This window comes from Sarcophilus harrisii, chromosome 2, assembly GCF_902635505.1.
Source record: "Sarcophilus harrisii chromosome 2, mSarHar1.11, whole genome shotgun sequence".
NCBI lineage: Eukaryota > Metazoa > Chordata > Mammalia > Dasyuromorphia > Dasyuridae > Sarcophilus > Sarcophilus harrisii.
In genome coordinates, this window is record NC_045427.1 from 476,234,066 (window position 1) to 476,249,725 (window position 15,660).

The 15,660-nt window shown below is 38.3% G+C and overlaps 1 long non-coding RNA gene across 1 annotated transcript in view; it reads right to left on the bottom strand.

Annotated features, from left to right (window-relative positions):
- Window positions 1–308: 308 nt before the first annotated feature.
- Window positions 309–15,660, bottom strand: part of LOC116421171 — a 36,579-nt gene continuing 21,227 nt past the window's right edge. The window contains exon 4 of the long non-coding RNA XR_004231474.1: window positions 309–559. This is a non-coding gene — a long non-coding RNA (uncharacterized LOC116421171). The remainder of the gene's footprint in view (window positions 560–15,660) is intronic.

The following is a 15,660-nucleotide window of genomic DNA, read 5'->3' on the forward strand; positions in this document are numbered from 1 at the left end:
TAGGCAAGGTATGAAAAGTGTGGGGAGTCTATTCTAAGCATAGGATAGGTTATGAGCAAAGGACTGGAGATGAAAGAAAGCAAATAAAGTGCATGGGATAATAAGTAGTCCAATTTGACAGGAATACAAGTAGGCATGAAACCTCAGAATGAAATCTGATGGTAGAGGGTTCTGAATGCTAGAAAAATTCATGTTTTATTCTGTAGGCCAGTGCCAAAAGTTTCTGATTAAAATATACCTTTAAATGTAGTATGTTAAGTTCCATGGGATAGATACAAAGTATATGTGGGGGGGGGGGGAGTGGTAGTGGTAGTAAAGGGTAGTCAAGATTGACAAAAGGGCCTTATTTAATTATTTTAACATTCATTTTTAAATTTTGAGAAATCAAATATGATACCTAATATACATGTAAAGTAATGCAAAACAGATCTCTATATCTGCCATGCTATAAAAATAAAAAAGCAAGAAAAATGTGCTTCAATCTCCATTCAATTCATCAATTCACTTTCTGGAAGTGGAAAGCAGTTTTCAGCATGAATTCTTTGGAATTGTCTTGGATCTATGAATTGAACAGATATTTTAGGGTTAGTCATCATTACAACATTACTGTTACTATGTACAATGTTCTCCTGACTCAGTTCACTTCAATCTGTATCAGCTCATATAAGATTTCTTTGGTTTTTCTGAACCTATCCTACTCATCATTTCTTATAGCACAATAGTATTGTACCACGATCATATACTACAATTTGTTCAGTCATTTCCCAATTGATAGGCATTCCCTCAATTTCTAATTCTTTGTACCATAAAAAAAAAGCTTCTTTAAATATTTTTGAACCTATCAGTTCTTTCCTTTTTATGAGAGAAAGCTTTATTTTGGTGTTGATATTTAAGATGGACTTTGAAGTGTAGGGAGGATGTTGACAGAGACAGCAGAGAGGACATTATAGGCAGAAATTACATTATGAATAAAAGCATAGAAATGCAAAAAGTAGTATGTTTTGAAGGGATAGCAAGAAATCCATTCTGATTAAATTTCAAATATTAAAGATGGGCTGGGGGAGAAGGATGACATTTCAGACAAAGGGAACAGTGTAGGTAAAGGTATAGAAAATCAGAACATGGTAGGAGAATAGAGAATAGAATGATTTATCTAGAAGCATAGGGTATGTCACAGGAAGGTGATGATCGAATGATTGCTTCATTTCCTTCGCCTTAGATGAGAATGCCATTCCTGCTACCTTTATTCATTAAAATTTGCAGAATTATTTCAAATTAAGTGGTTGAGAAATAGAAAATATCTGAACTCATTAACTAATTAACAACAACTAATCAGCAATGGGTTCAGCATTAGTAGAATTTTTTTAATTGATTTTTCACACAATCAGCTTTTGTTAGATAAATGGTCCATAGGTGACAAATTCCTAGGCGTAGAGTTAGCTGTTCTGTTTCTTTTTCAAGATATAAGAGGAGTTTCATCATCAGAAGATTTATATCTAAGGATAACTCTAAAGATAGCTATAAACTACAATAGTAAAGAACTTGTCCCAGCATAACAGGGACTCCTATAGAAAGGAAATTCATATTTTTAAACTGGAATGGTGACTTTACATGTTACATTAGAACGTCTTCCATTAGGAAATCTGGAGAGTGAAGGAGAAATAGTGTTATGACAAATAATTCATCAGTTGGAAGATCTGATCCTGGTCTAAGGTCTAAGGTCCAAATGGACTTAGGAATACCTCTGTCTATAAAGTGAAGCTGATGCTCACTAATTTCCTCAAAGGGAATGGTATGAAAAATCATGCTACCTATTACTAGCTATCTACCCTAAGGATTATTTGTACCTGACCTGAGGTCATCTATATTTGGGTCAAATCAAGTTTAAGTAAATGCTGAGAGCATCCTTGAAGGAAACACAGCCTGAGAAAAGGGCAAGGATGAGTCTAACCAATCTGCCTCAGAGATAGTAGAGGTTCATCGGCTTCAGGATTTTGTTGGAGATGACTGAAACCATCTCTTTCACCATCTCCTTGTTGCTGCCTTGAGTCCCTGCCCATTTCCTGATAATTAACTCCTCCCTCATGTCCAGTGTGGGGAGAATAACCCAGTCTATTGATTATTTCTTCTGTGGGTATTTGGCATTAGGGTCTGCTGTTTTCAGTAGGATTAACTGGAAAATGAGCTCCAAATGCAGCATTCTTTCAGGGAGCAGCCTCTTGCATTATTTGTTCCTGACACATTTCCAAAAGTCAGCTCTAGAAAAACTGATTCCACTAATATTGTGCTGTTCTTAGGATGACCTCTCTAGCTCTGACTCAGAGGTCAGGGAAGAGTCAATCACTGTAGAGCTGGAATACTCCCCAGATATAGCTTCCCCCAACAGATTAGTGATGAGCATTGCTTATTGGAGGCAGTTAGCTCTCATTTGGGGAACACTGCTCTGGGTAGCAGGATGTAGGCCAGGAGAAGGGTGGTATTGGGGAAGAATTCCCATAATACTGTGGTGACTGGAGACTTTACTAACTAGTGAATCATTTGGATCCCTGAGCAATAGTATCCTCAGTGGTCCCTAATAACATTGGTCTGGGAGTTTGGAGACTTAAATCATATTCCTGTCCCTGTCTCTAACTTGCTGTGACCTTGAGTTACTTTCCCTCTTTGAACCTCAGGTCATTACTGGTAGAATCAGGAGGTTGGATTATGAATTCTAAGGAATATAATATTTAGGATATTCTGTGTTCTAAGATCCTTTCTAGCTCTAACATCCTTTGATTCTAGAAATTCCTTTTGCTATGTATTCTCAAGTTCAGCCTTTAATCTGGAAAGTCAACAGTTAAAATTACATGCTCTCTGCTGCAGGCCTTCAGATGCAATGTGGATTTGAAGTTAAGAGAAACCTGGCTTTTCATCTCTGATACACACTAGCAGTGTGACTATATACAAGTCCCTTAATTTCCCTGAGGTTTTTTTTTTTTTATCTGTAAAAAAGGGATATCAATACCTAGTAATTAATAATCAATAATTTCAATTAATATTAGAATACCTATGTCACAGAGTTGTTATGAGGATTAAATAAAACAGTGCATATTTGGCCTTTAAAGGGCCATAAATATTATCTTAGGGAAGATTTTTAAAGACAAGGATTGATTTTATAGGGAAACACTTGCCTTCCAAACTCCTGTTTTAGATGAGGGTAGTTTCCTCATCTATGAACTTGTTGAGGGTAGTTAGGAAAGAAATAAGTGTAATGGGAGAATATCTCTCTGAGAATAATAGTTTCTCTATCTATTTATCTGAAAGCTCTGATAAACTCATTCTGGCTGACTCAGCTTTATGTGTTCCTCTTCCCAGAAGACTGTGTCTTTTCTATGGAAATTAGAACTACCATCAAATGAATGAAACTCTACTGGTGGAATTTCAAGTCTCAGTGGGACTGGGCATAGAAGTTATTCTGGGGAAAGGGGGTTGGGAAACATGTAAATCTTTTCCCATACCCAGAAATCATACACTGGGACTCTTTTAAAATCTGGACAATAATGCAGTTCATTCTTGGACTGTACTGGCAACTGTATACTATCTCCCCCTTCTGTGAAGGCGCAGCCACCAGTTTGCTGAGGGGTTTCAATTTTTCATGAAAATCAAAGAATTTTTGAGTTAGAAAGGACCTGAAGTGCCATCAAGTACAACTCCTGCTCGATACAAGACATTTCAATTCAATTCTAGATCCACAAGGACTTGATTCAATGCATTTGCCAAAATGTCACAAATGCCCAAGGCCCACAGTCTCTACTCAACTTAGTAACCTCAACCAGTGGCTTACCCATTGTAGGCATAAATTCATATCTTTTGACTGATCTGTATCAAATGCTCTAGAGCAGAAGCCAGCCACATCCATCCTGGCACCAAAGTTCCTTGCAGTGTGAGGACACTTTCCCCTTTCAGAGCCTTCTCATCTCACAAGTTTGGACGTGTACAGCATTTGATATTTTATTTGAGTACTGTATCCATGGCACTGAACTCTTTTTGTTCTTAACTAGCTGGAGTGATCGTTAGAATGCTTCTCTTTTTTACCACCTGCCGACAGCTACCTGTGGGATGGTAGCATCAGGAGGGATCTCTCTCTTGCTTCTCAGGTAGCATCTCACTCTTGACAGAAGGGGATGGAATTTTAGCATCCTTATCTTTTCCTTTGGGGGGTGTGGTGGGCAGGGTGTGGTCCTTCCCTGAAATAGTGGGAACAGAGCCAGTCTCTGTTAGGGCCAGGGCTCGTCTTGTCTCCTTGTTACATTTTCCACCCTGCCAGCCTGCTGCCTCCTTGCTGGCGTGGTCAAGGCTGCTCATCCCTGGATCCCACCCAGGAACGTTAGCATCTGGAATCTGTCACCCCACCCGGTTTTCCCAGAATCACTGACTCTTAGAGTTAGAAGACACTGTAGGGATGCTCTGGTCCTGCCTCTAGTGCCCAACGTAGCATCTTGTAGATCCCAGCCTGCCTGATTCCATTGGTGTAGGTGCTTCCTTCACAGACACAGATCATGACTGAACTCTAGTAAACGATCAGCATCACAGGATCAAAAGATTAGCATTGGAAGGGACCCAGACAGCATCTAATCCAATACTTTCATATACAGGTGAGGAAATGGGGCCCAGAAGTTGTGACTTATTCAAAGTCACATGTAGTTATGTAACAGAACTAGAATTTAAACCCAGTATTTCTGATTCCAGAGCCAGTTTATCAAATTGGGAGCCAGTCTTCTGGGGATTTGTTAGACTGGTACATGAACAATGAGCATTCAGTCCTTTGGAGGCCTGTGAATTCAAAGGATTTTCAGCTTGATAGGATCTGTTAGAACTTGTACTTCCTGGAAAAGCTTTTAAAGATCCAAAGTCAATTCAATGGAACAGGGGAAGACTTTATGGGAAGCCTGTCCAGGGAGGAGACTGTAGGAAAGGAAGTATTTTTACCAAGGTCATGCAGCTCCTTAGAGGCAGAGCCAGAGAGGAGCCCAAGCTGCTGACCCAGAGATCTTTCTACTATACTACACTACCTAGAGACAGGAAGCAAAGTATATTTGATAATATGTTATCTCAAAGAGCATGGTGCTCCTTTTACTTTATCTCCATTCTCAAAAGTGGTGAGTGATCAGACATGTAATTGGTATAAATTGGCATCCCTGTCCAACTCTGCTTATAGGGTGGCCTTCTAACCATAGAATAGAGGCTGTTGTAGGAGGGCAGCTTGCCATTAATACCACCAGATATTAACAACCTGCCATCAAGGACAGGTAAGCCTAAGAATCACAGGAATACCAGTATCCTTCAAACCATCAAGTTGACCATCATCCAAGGAAGCATCTACTGTGGGGAAAGACTACCATCTTCTGTCTCCAATCAAGTTTTAGCTGACTATCACAAACTGGACAAGCAAGCTTGCCTAGCTGGAGAAAGCATTGAGAACACACAGAAGTGGATACAGGAGTGTTGTATGTGCCAGTCAGATCAAGCCACTAGTACCAGTCTAATCATCACCTCTCCTTAGATCCTGGTATAAATAGCCCACAATCCTGAGCCCAAGGATTGGGATTTAAGTGCTTATCTGAACCAGATTTAAATGTTTTGGGGAAATATCTAACAAAATGAATATAAATATAATAAAATATACACTAAGTTAATTGGTTTTCTAGGTTAATTTTCAGCCCACAGGGATCCTTCTGTATGGTTTAATGGTTCTCCTCTCTATTTTTTGGACACCACTGCTCTAGTACCTAGCTCTGTTCCATTATCAGGGAATATCCAAACTGCTTCCGTACATGCTATAGCTTCTGCCTTCTTTTTTTTCTCAATAATATTTTATTTTTGCAAATACACTATGTTTTTAACATTCATTTTTGTAAAATTTGGGGTTCCAAAATTTTCTCTCTCCTTTCCTTATTTCCTTACCCCTCCCCAAAACAGCAAGTAATCTGATATAGGATAAACAAGCACAATTATCATAAACCTATTTCCATATTTGTCATGTTGTGCAAGAAAAAATAGATCAAAAGGGAAAAAAACATGAGGGGGGAAAAAAGCAACAAACAAAAAAGTGAAAATAATATGTTTAGATCCACATTCAGTTTCCATAGTTCTCTCTCTGGATGTGCATGACATTTTCTATCCCAAGTCTATTAGAAATGTCTTGAATCACCACATTGCTTTGAAGAGCCAAGTCCATCACAGTTAATCATCACATAATCTTGTTGTTACTGTGTACCATGTTTTTCTGGTTCTGCTCACTTCACTCAATTCACGTAAGTCTTTCTAGGCTTTTCCAGAATGCTCATCATTTCTTATAGAGCAATACTATTTTGTTACATCATTCAGTCACTACTTGATGGGCATCCATTCACTTTCCAGTTCCTTGATACAACAAAAAGGACTGCTACAAACATTTCTGCACATGTAGGGCCTTTTCCCTTTTCTATGATCTTTTTTGGGATACAGACCCAGTAAAGATACTGCTGGATCAAAGGGTATGCATAATTTGACAGCCTTTGTAAAGCCCTAACTTTCTCAATAGCTACAACTACCAAAGACCCAGGGGATAAAAAAGTTCTTGCAACCAAGGACCTGTCAAATAGTTTAATCTTCAGAAATGGATATGATTTTATCAATAGAAATGAAAGAGAATATGTTAATCACTCCTTTTCCTCCAGGATCATACACAAAATGATCTGTTGGACATTCAAATCCTTTCATAACCTAATCCTCTCCTAACTTTCCAGCCTTATCTCTTACTGCTCTTCCCTCCCATACACCCCATTCTCTTAAATCCAATGATACTGGCCTCCTAGCTGTCCCCCCATGCCTGGAACACTCCTCCTCTGCTCTGACTACTGATCACCTTGGCTTTCTTTAAGTCCCAACTGAAATCTCAGCTTCTACAGGAAACCTTCTCTAACCCCTTGTAATTTCAATGTCTTCCCTCTGTTCATTATTTCCTATTTATCCTGTGAATAGCTTGCTTTGTACAGATTTATTTGCATGCTATCTCTTCTGTTAGATTGTAAGCTCCTTGAAGGCAGGGCCTAATTTCTGCCTCTTTTTGTATCCCTACTGCCTGGCACATAGTAAGCACTTAGCAAATGTTTATTGGTTAATTGACTGATCTGCTTTGCCACTGTATCCTGAAAATTAAGGGGTCTTTCCACCTGATTTACAGCTGAAATTTCTAATTTGTAGTATCTCTCCCTATGATAAGTAGATTCTTATATCTAGTTCTAAGCTATAGGCTGTCCTCCAAACTCACATTTCCAATTGCTTTTCAGACATCTCAAGTTAAATCTTAAATACAGACATCTTAAAATCAGCATGTCCAAAACAGAATTCATTATTTTCTCCCCTAAACCTTACTTCTTCCCAAACTTCTCTATTACTATTGAGGACATCATTATCCTCCCAATCTATCAGCTGGAAACCTTTCCTTCACTCCTTACTATCTTTCATGCCCTGTCCTCCAATCTCATCAGGTAGCTGGGTGGGACAGTGCATAGAATGTTGGTCCTGGAGTGAGGAACTCACTCAGACACTAGTTACAGGACCTTGGGCAAATCATTTAACTGTCTCAGTGTCCTTAACTGTAAAATCGGATCCATAATAGCATCTATTTACCTGGTTGTTGGGAGGATCAAATGAGATAATATTTGTAAATTATTTAGCACAGTGACTGATGTATACTGTATAAATGCTATCACTATAGTATTATCTGTTGCTAAAGTCTGTTGTTATCAATTTTGCAATGTCTTTTGAATATGTCCCCTTCTCTCCTGATACCTTCACCACCCTGGCAGCAGCCCTTCCTTATTACTTCATAATTGGGCTATTGCAATGGCATGCTGGAGAGTCTGCCTGACACCAAGTTCTTCCTACTCATGTCCACACTTCATTCAGCTGCCACAGTGATTTTCCTAAAGCACCAGTCTGACCGTGTCACTCTTGAATTGAGTAAAAACAGTGGCTCCTCATCACCTCCAGGATCAAACACAAAATCCTCTCTTGGGTTTTTAAAGCCCTCCATAATTGACATTCTTCCTCCTTTCTAGTCTTTTTCCACCTTAAATCCCAGCAGATATTCTGTTCACTGACATTGCCTCCTAACAGTTCCACAAACAAGACACTTTATTTCCTGGTTCTGGGCACTACTTTTCCTCACTCTTGGAACATTCTCTCCTCATTTCTGGCCTCCTTCAAATCCCAATTAATATTTTACTTTTTACAGGAACCTTCCCAACCATTCTTAATTTTGGTGCCTTTCCTCTCTTGTTTCATATATGTATATATAATATATATATGTAAATGTTTATTGACTGCCTTATAATGTGAATTCAAGAGATACCTTGCTATTCTTTTTGTACAGATATTATTTTTTCATTAACAAATATATACTTTGCATTCTGGTTCTCAAAGCTGTTTAAATTGTAAAGTTACTTAGTATAGGATTTATAAAGCTAAAAGTGTCTAATTTGTATTGTCTCACTTATAACTTTTTTTGGGGGGGAGGCGGGGTTACAGCAAATCAACATGCTCTCTTCCTCCCTAGATGATGGTGCATCCACGGGAATAAGGAGAATACTCCTCTCTCTCCACCCCCATCACTTTCAGACCTTTCCTTTGTCATTATTTCTCAGTCAGCTCTCCTCTGAGGCTTACCCTCGCTGCCTATATGATCCAGTCTAAATCCTTGCTGCAGAGATATCAAAGGAGGTAATATTTGCAAAGCACTTAGCACAATGCCTGGCACATAGCAGGAGATTAACAGATGCTTGTTCCCTTTTCCTTTCCCTATTGGCCTCCCGGGTCATTCTTCTACCTTTTACAGAGTTAAATATACCTGGCTTAACATTACTGTTATTTTCTCCAACCTCACTCCTGCCCACATACTTGGACATTTCAATAAAGGTATAATTATTCTTACTAAAACCATGGCCTCCTAATTAATCAACTTCTTCAATTTCTAGGACCCTACAGCTTTAAGTTATCACCATCACCCATAGGAATGGCCATATCTTGGATCTCAGTATTCTCCATAAACTAGTTATCTCCATGATTTTTAATTCTGAAATTCTTCCCTATGGTCATAATTTTTCCATCTCTTTTTTCTCTTTCACAATCCTTCTAAACTTTTTTTTTTCCTCTCTCAGTCAGTCAATAAACATTTATTAAGTACCTATTATGTGTCAGGCACTGTGCTAAGTGCTGGGGATATTAAAAAGAGGCAAAAAGCAGTCTCTTCCTTTAAAGAACTCACAATCTAATGGAGGAAATCACAAACAAATGTGTACAAACAAGCTATATATGGATTAAATAGAAAATAACAAATGAATGAATGGACACATTCACTATTTCCTTTATCCCTCTCTGTTCTCCCATTCTATAATCCCTATTATTCTGGTCTTATTCTCCATTCACACACACACACACACACACACACACACACACATACACACACACACAAATACATACATACGTGTGTGTATGTATATATATATATATATATATATATATATATATAATGGAAAAGCATTTTATTGTTGTTGTTACTGTTCAGTTGTTTTCAGTTGAGTCCTACTCTTCATGACCTCATTTGGGGTTCTCTTGGCAAAGACACTGAAGTAGTTTCCCATTTCCTTCCCCAGCTCATTTTTACAAATGAGGGGAAATGAAGCAAACAGGATTAAGTGACTTGCCTTAGGTTACTCACTAAGTATCAGATTTGAATTCAGAAAAATAAATGGTTTTGACTCCTAGGCCTGAAATTCCATCCATTATACCACCTGGTTGCTCCAGAAAAAAAATAAAAAATTAAGCACTTAATATGTATTGAACATTGTACTTGGAATACAAAATTAAGACAGTCCTTGTCTGAAGAACTCAGATCTAACTGGGGGGGACACATTCAGTAAAATTCAGTTAGAAGTGTAGGATTCAAGGACAGGACTAATGGTCAAGTCCAGGGACTTTTAGTTTACTCTGTTGGGAAAAGGAGCTCCAAGTAGGATTGAGGTGGGCAAGGTTGAGGTGGTACCATCAAGTCCCAGGGTAGTTTTGTTGCCAAAGTACCATGATGGTGTCTAGGTGGGTGAGGCTGAGGTTAAGACTATTGAAAGGGATGTCTCTTAATGACGTTAGCTAGACAAACTCAGGAATTATATGAGTACAATATATATTTTTACTCAAAATCAGATCTAAACAACTGGAAAACTATCAATTGCTCATGAGGAAGCTGAGTTAATATAATAAAAATGACAATTCTACCTAAATTGGTCTACCTGTTCAGTGTCATACCGAACTGCCAAAAAATGATATCAGTTACTCCTTTCTGCAGTTTTTCTTAATTTTATTTCAGCATCAAGGGTTTTATTCATTGTTGTTGGTTGGTTGTTTTTTTGACAAGGATGATCAACATATGAAAAGACTTCTTAATTGTCATTTTGATGTAGTTTTTGGAATTTTTAAGATATTGTAGAAAATTTTTGTAGCCAAAATTAATTCTGTAATCATTAAAATGAGGTACAAAGGTGAAAACTGACTGTGAAGTATGTAATTTTAGGTTCCTCTTGCCTTGATTTCTTCCCTTAAGAGGTGAAGATAATACACTGTTCTCTTCCTCCATTCTCTCCTGATCCCCACATCAACTTCTGTTGGAGAATTTTGATTTCTCTCAGTCCCCTCTGCTTAACACTGCCACAGATGCCCATCACCCTGTTCCCAACATCTTGCTTTACTGAAAAAGTAGATGATCTTCATCCTCTCTCTTATTCCACATCCTAGAAGCCCTCTACATTTTTATCTATTCCTCTACTCCTTTACTTCTACCTCAGAGAAGGTATGGCTTTTCTCCTTGCCAAGATCTATATATCTATAGCTTTGATTCCATCCCCTTCTATTTTCTCTAGAAGTTTGCTCTCTTATGTTCCTTAATCTTCCCTCTCCCCATCTATAACCATTTCCTACCTATTGACCCTGTTCCTGCTATCTAGTAACATGCACAGGTCTACCCTTTCTTAAAAATCTTTTGATTGTGTCAGCCATCAAATTTTCTATCTTTCCCCCAGTTTACTTCAAAGCTGCTACTGATCCCATTTCCTTACCTACTCACTCATTTCTTAGGACCTTGAAATCTGGCTGCCAGGGGGCAGCTGGGTGGTACAGTGGATAGGGCACTGGCCCTGAAGTCAGGAGGACCTGAGTTCAAATCCAATCTCAGACACTGAACATGTCCTACCTGTGTGACCCTGGGCAAGTCACTTAACCCCAATTGCCTCAGTGGAAAAAAAAGAAAAGAAAGCGTACATCCTTCTGCCCACTACTATAGCTGTCCCCCAAGTTCTATCCTGAACCCTCTCTTCTCTATACACCCTCTCCTTTAGCAATCACATCTGCTCCCACTGGTTCAAGTATTATCATTAGGCATATTCATCCCAAATGTATATATCAAAATTTAACCAAATCTTCTGAACTCTAATCTGATACCATTAACTGTTTTCTGGAAATCTGTTCCTGGATACTATGTCCAAATAAAGAAGTCCCAAATCAAACATCATTTTCCCTCCCTATGTCCCCCTTTCTACCAAAAGTACCACAATCACAACAGCAACCTGAAGGTGTGACCTTTAGATCATCACTAACTCTTTCCTTCTCTCTATTACCACCACATCCAGCAAGCTGCCAAATCCTCTGTTTTACCTCTTCTTTCACAGCTGTCTCCTTCTCTCTTCTCGCAGAGCTACTACCCTAAATTAGGCTCATTTTCCCCTAGACACCTACAATAGACTGCTAATTGGTCTTCCTGTTTCTGGACTCTCTCCTTTTAATATATTCTCCATACAGATGACAAAATAATGTATCTAAAGTACAAATCTGACTATATCATTCCTCTATTGTCTATAAAATAACTAGTCTGGCATTTCAGTCCCTTTACAATCTGATTCCCCCTTTTCTTCCTAGACCTATTGCATACCACTCCTCTTCACAAATGATATGTTCATCCAAAATAGATCTGCCTTTGTACATTTGTACAAGCTTTCTTCCATGCCTAAATGTCAACCCTCCTCATCTCTGCATCTGAGAATTCTTATCCTCCTTAAAAGCTTGGCCCAGGTGCCACTGCCTCTGAGATCTCTCTAGGTGTCACTACTCTCTCCAGGTGTCACTACTCTCCTTCTTCAATTTTCTTTATTCTATATTGGTATCCTCCCTCATGAGCTCCTCAATGGTAGGTACCATTTCTATTCTTTCTATTCCCAGTGGCTAGTCCACAATAAGTGTTTAATAAATATTTGTTGCATGTGAATTGGATTGGAACCCACAGAGAGAGCAGATTATACTAGGGAGAGCCTCTCTTGGACCTCTGTAGGGACTACATGAAGCCCAGAAATGGGATCCTTGGGGCTCTCAACTGTGCCAGATGATGGTGGTCATACCAGTCCTGTTGGCCAGGTGCTGGACTCTGCTCCTCAAGGTTTCCCAGACTCATAAGCTAACAGAACATTGAAATGGAGAGGAATTCAGTCTAACATCTTCCCATGGCCCAGGGAAGAGAGCATGGGGCCTGAGCCAGAAATCCTGGGTTTGAATTGCAGCTCTCCCACATGCTACTTGAATGGCTTTAGGCAATCGGTTTTGGGATTCAGCTTCTTTAGCTATGAAGTAAGGGGTTGTATTAGATGATCTTTAAGGTTCTTTCAAGTTCTATATCTTGTGATCTCCTGAAGGCAATGGAGTTTCTTTATATTTCTCCCAGGTGAAGAAGAGAGGACATGTGGCTCATGACTTAATGGGGATTTATTTGATCTGAGTCTCCTGTGATTTCACAATTTTGGCTAAAATAAAATAATTTTAAGAATTTCTCCAAATGAAAATGAGTAGATGCCCATCAATTGGGAAATGGCTGAACAAGATGTGGTATACAAAGGTGATAGAATATTATTGTATAAAAATGATGAACAAACTGCTTTTAGAAAGGCATGGAAAGATTTATATGAACTGATGCTGAGTGAAACAAGCAGAAGCAAAAATATATTGTACACAATAACAGCAAGAATGGATGATGATCAATTATGAAAGATTTGGTTCTTCTCAGTGGCTCAATGATTCAAAGCAAGTCCAATATATTTTGGACAGAAAATGCCATCTGCATCCAGAAAAAGAAGTAAGGAGACTGAATGTAAATCAACACATGCTATGTTCACCTCTTTTTTTCTGGTTTTTTTTTTTTTTATCTTTCCCATGGTTTTCCCCTTTTGCTCTGATTTTGCTAACATGATTCATAAAGCAATGTGTATTAAAAAAATAAATAAATAAAAAAGAATTTCTCCAAGTGGCTGGAGAAAGTTGGCAGTCTTTCCTGGGCCATATATGTAATTCTTCCTTTATATGTATTTTCCTCTCCACTCTAGTGCTTATGTTCCTGCTATTCCTTTCATTTGACATTCCCATGTCTTTACTGATTCTGAGGTTCTATGTTCTAAGGTCCTTTGTTACCCCAACAATCCATGTTCAGTTTAACTCTTAGGTTTCTGGGAATACAAAACTTTGGAAAAACATTTATTAAAACTGATTTCATTTTTGATGGTATCTGGAGGATGATCAAGCACTCTTTTCTCTCCTGAGACACTGGTTCTCAGCCAGCAGTTGCAACACCATGTATTGCTTGGAAGTTTTCAAGTGTGCACTTTTTTTTTTCCACCTTCTTTGCCAAGTTAGGCTTAATACTGCCATTTATTAGTGTCTCTTGGATGAATCCCTCTGCTTTGGTTGTCTTGATTAGATGATTAGAAGTTTGGCTACTGTTTAAGCAATGCCATCTGCAGAGCAATCTCTACTCTGCCTGGGGCTGGTGTGAGGCAGAATGCCAATTTAGGGTTTTTCCTGCTCTTCCAGGGGAGTGAGTTAGAATCTGATTTATAGAATCCTGGTGATTAGCCCTGAGTTGGAGTGACCTGAAGTCTCCCTTTCCTGTGAAGGGAGAGCAGATCTTTCCCCATGACCCTTCTCATAAAATTCCCAGGGCTCTAATCTTAGGCTGGATTTCATAGAAGACTTGATGGAGAAGGGGTTTGAGAATCTTCCTTTACACCAAAACTTTCTTGTGATCTATTTTAGATAAATGCTCTCAGCAGTGATCCCACTTCTTCATCAGACAGGGGTGGTGACACTTGGGATCTTTCTCTATGATCAGATGTTAGACATTTAACATTCTATTTCTAAGGTCCCTTTCAGCTCTAACTCTCTAATAGTATGATAGCAAGAGAATACTTGGAATTAAAAGATCTGACACTGACTCCCAGATTTTCTACTTACCACCAATGGGAATTTGGAAAAGTGGCATAAGATCAATAGCCTTAGTCTAGTTTGTAAAATAAGGGGATTGGGTTGGATGGATTCCAAGGTATCTTCCAGTTCAAACTGGAATTCCAACTCAAATTGAATGATTGCTTCCAATTCAAACTCTATGATTCCATGATTCAGATGAAGCTTTTAAAAACTATTAAGGGTTATCACTTTCATTGATCCAAAAAATAAAGAGATATTCAAAATAAGCACTCATCATAGCTTGTGACTATCAACAACCATGTAATGTCTCACTCTACAAGTTTTTACTTGAAGAATTAATTTAAGCAAACTGAAAAATATTTGCATTATCAGGAACCTGATTTATCATTGGCAATGACCATCCTTTTAGGGAGGTTCTGAGGAAAACTAATAAATATAGGCTGTAAATTCCTTTGCAACACCAGCTGCTTTATAAAACCTAAATAATCATTATCATACATCAGTAGATTTAACTGTGGGGAGGTGCCTAGGAAAGGTTGCAAGAAATAGTTCTTGGACTGGTCTTAAGTCATTAAGACCTAGAAGGAAATTGCATATTAATTAATTCCATGGATGGCTCTTGAGAAAGACTAGCGACTCAAATGTGAAAAGAAAAATGTCATCATAACCCAGGGAACCAGAGAAAATGAATTTTGGATATCTCTGTGTTAGGAGAATGATTGACTCTTGAGAAAAAAAAGAGGTGTTCAAATAGTCTCAAAGAGATAATGATCTGAAAATCTAATAGAAACACATTTGCTACTATCTAAGCATCACAGTTACTAATGTAGAGAAGGATGATAACCTTGACTCCATTTCTCTTCCTTAAAGAGTATACAGTCCGAAAGGTTCTTGACAATTGATAGAAAATCAATCAACTGAAGAGACTTCAAAGGACTGGAACAACATGACTTGGGTATGAAATCAAAGATACTCCTTCCTTGCACCTTTCCATCCTTGAAATGGATGTGAGTGAAGGAAAAGAAAATGGGAGGATGTGAATTTTAAATATGTTTTCCTTATCTAATGTATTTTCAGTGGTTTTGGCCATAGAACCAAAGAGCAATAGAACTGAAAAGGGCATTAGAAATCATGAAATCAAACCTTTCATTATAGGGATAAAAACTAATACACTTTGTTCTCTCACCAGAAGTTATTATATATATATATATATTTTTCTAAATTTATGTATATGTATAAATGATGCTTTCATCCAAGAGAATATAAGCTTCTGGATGTAGAGGCCTGTTTCATTTTGTCTATATCTGTAGCACAGTGTTTGACACACAGTAAGCATTTAAATGC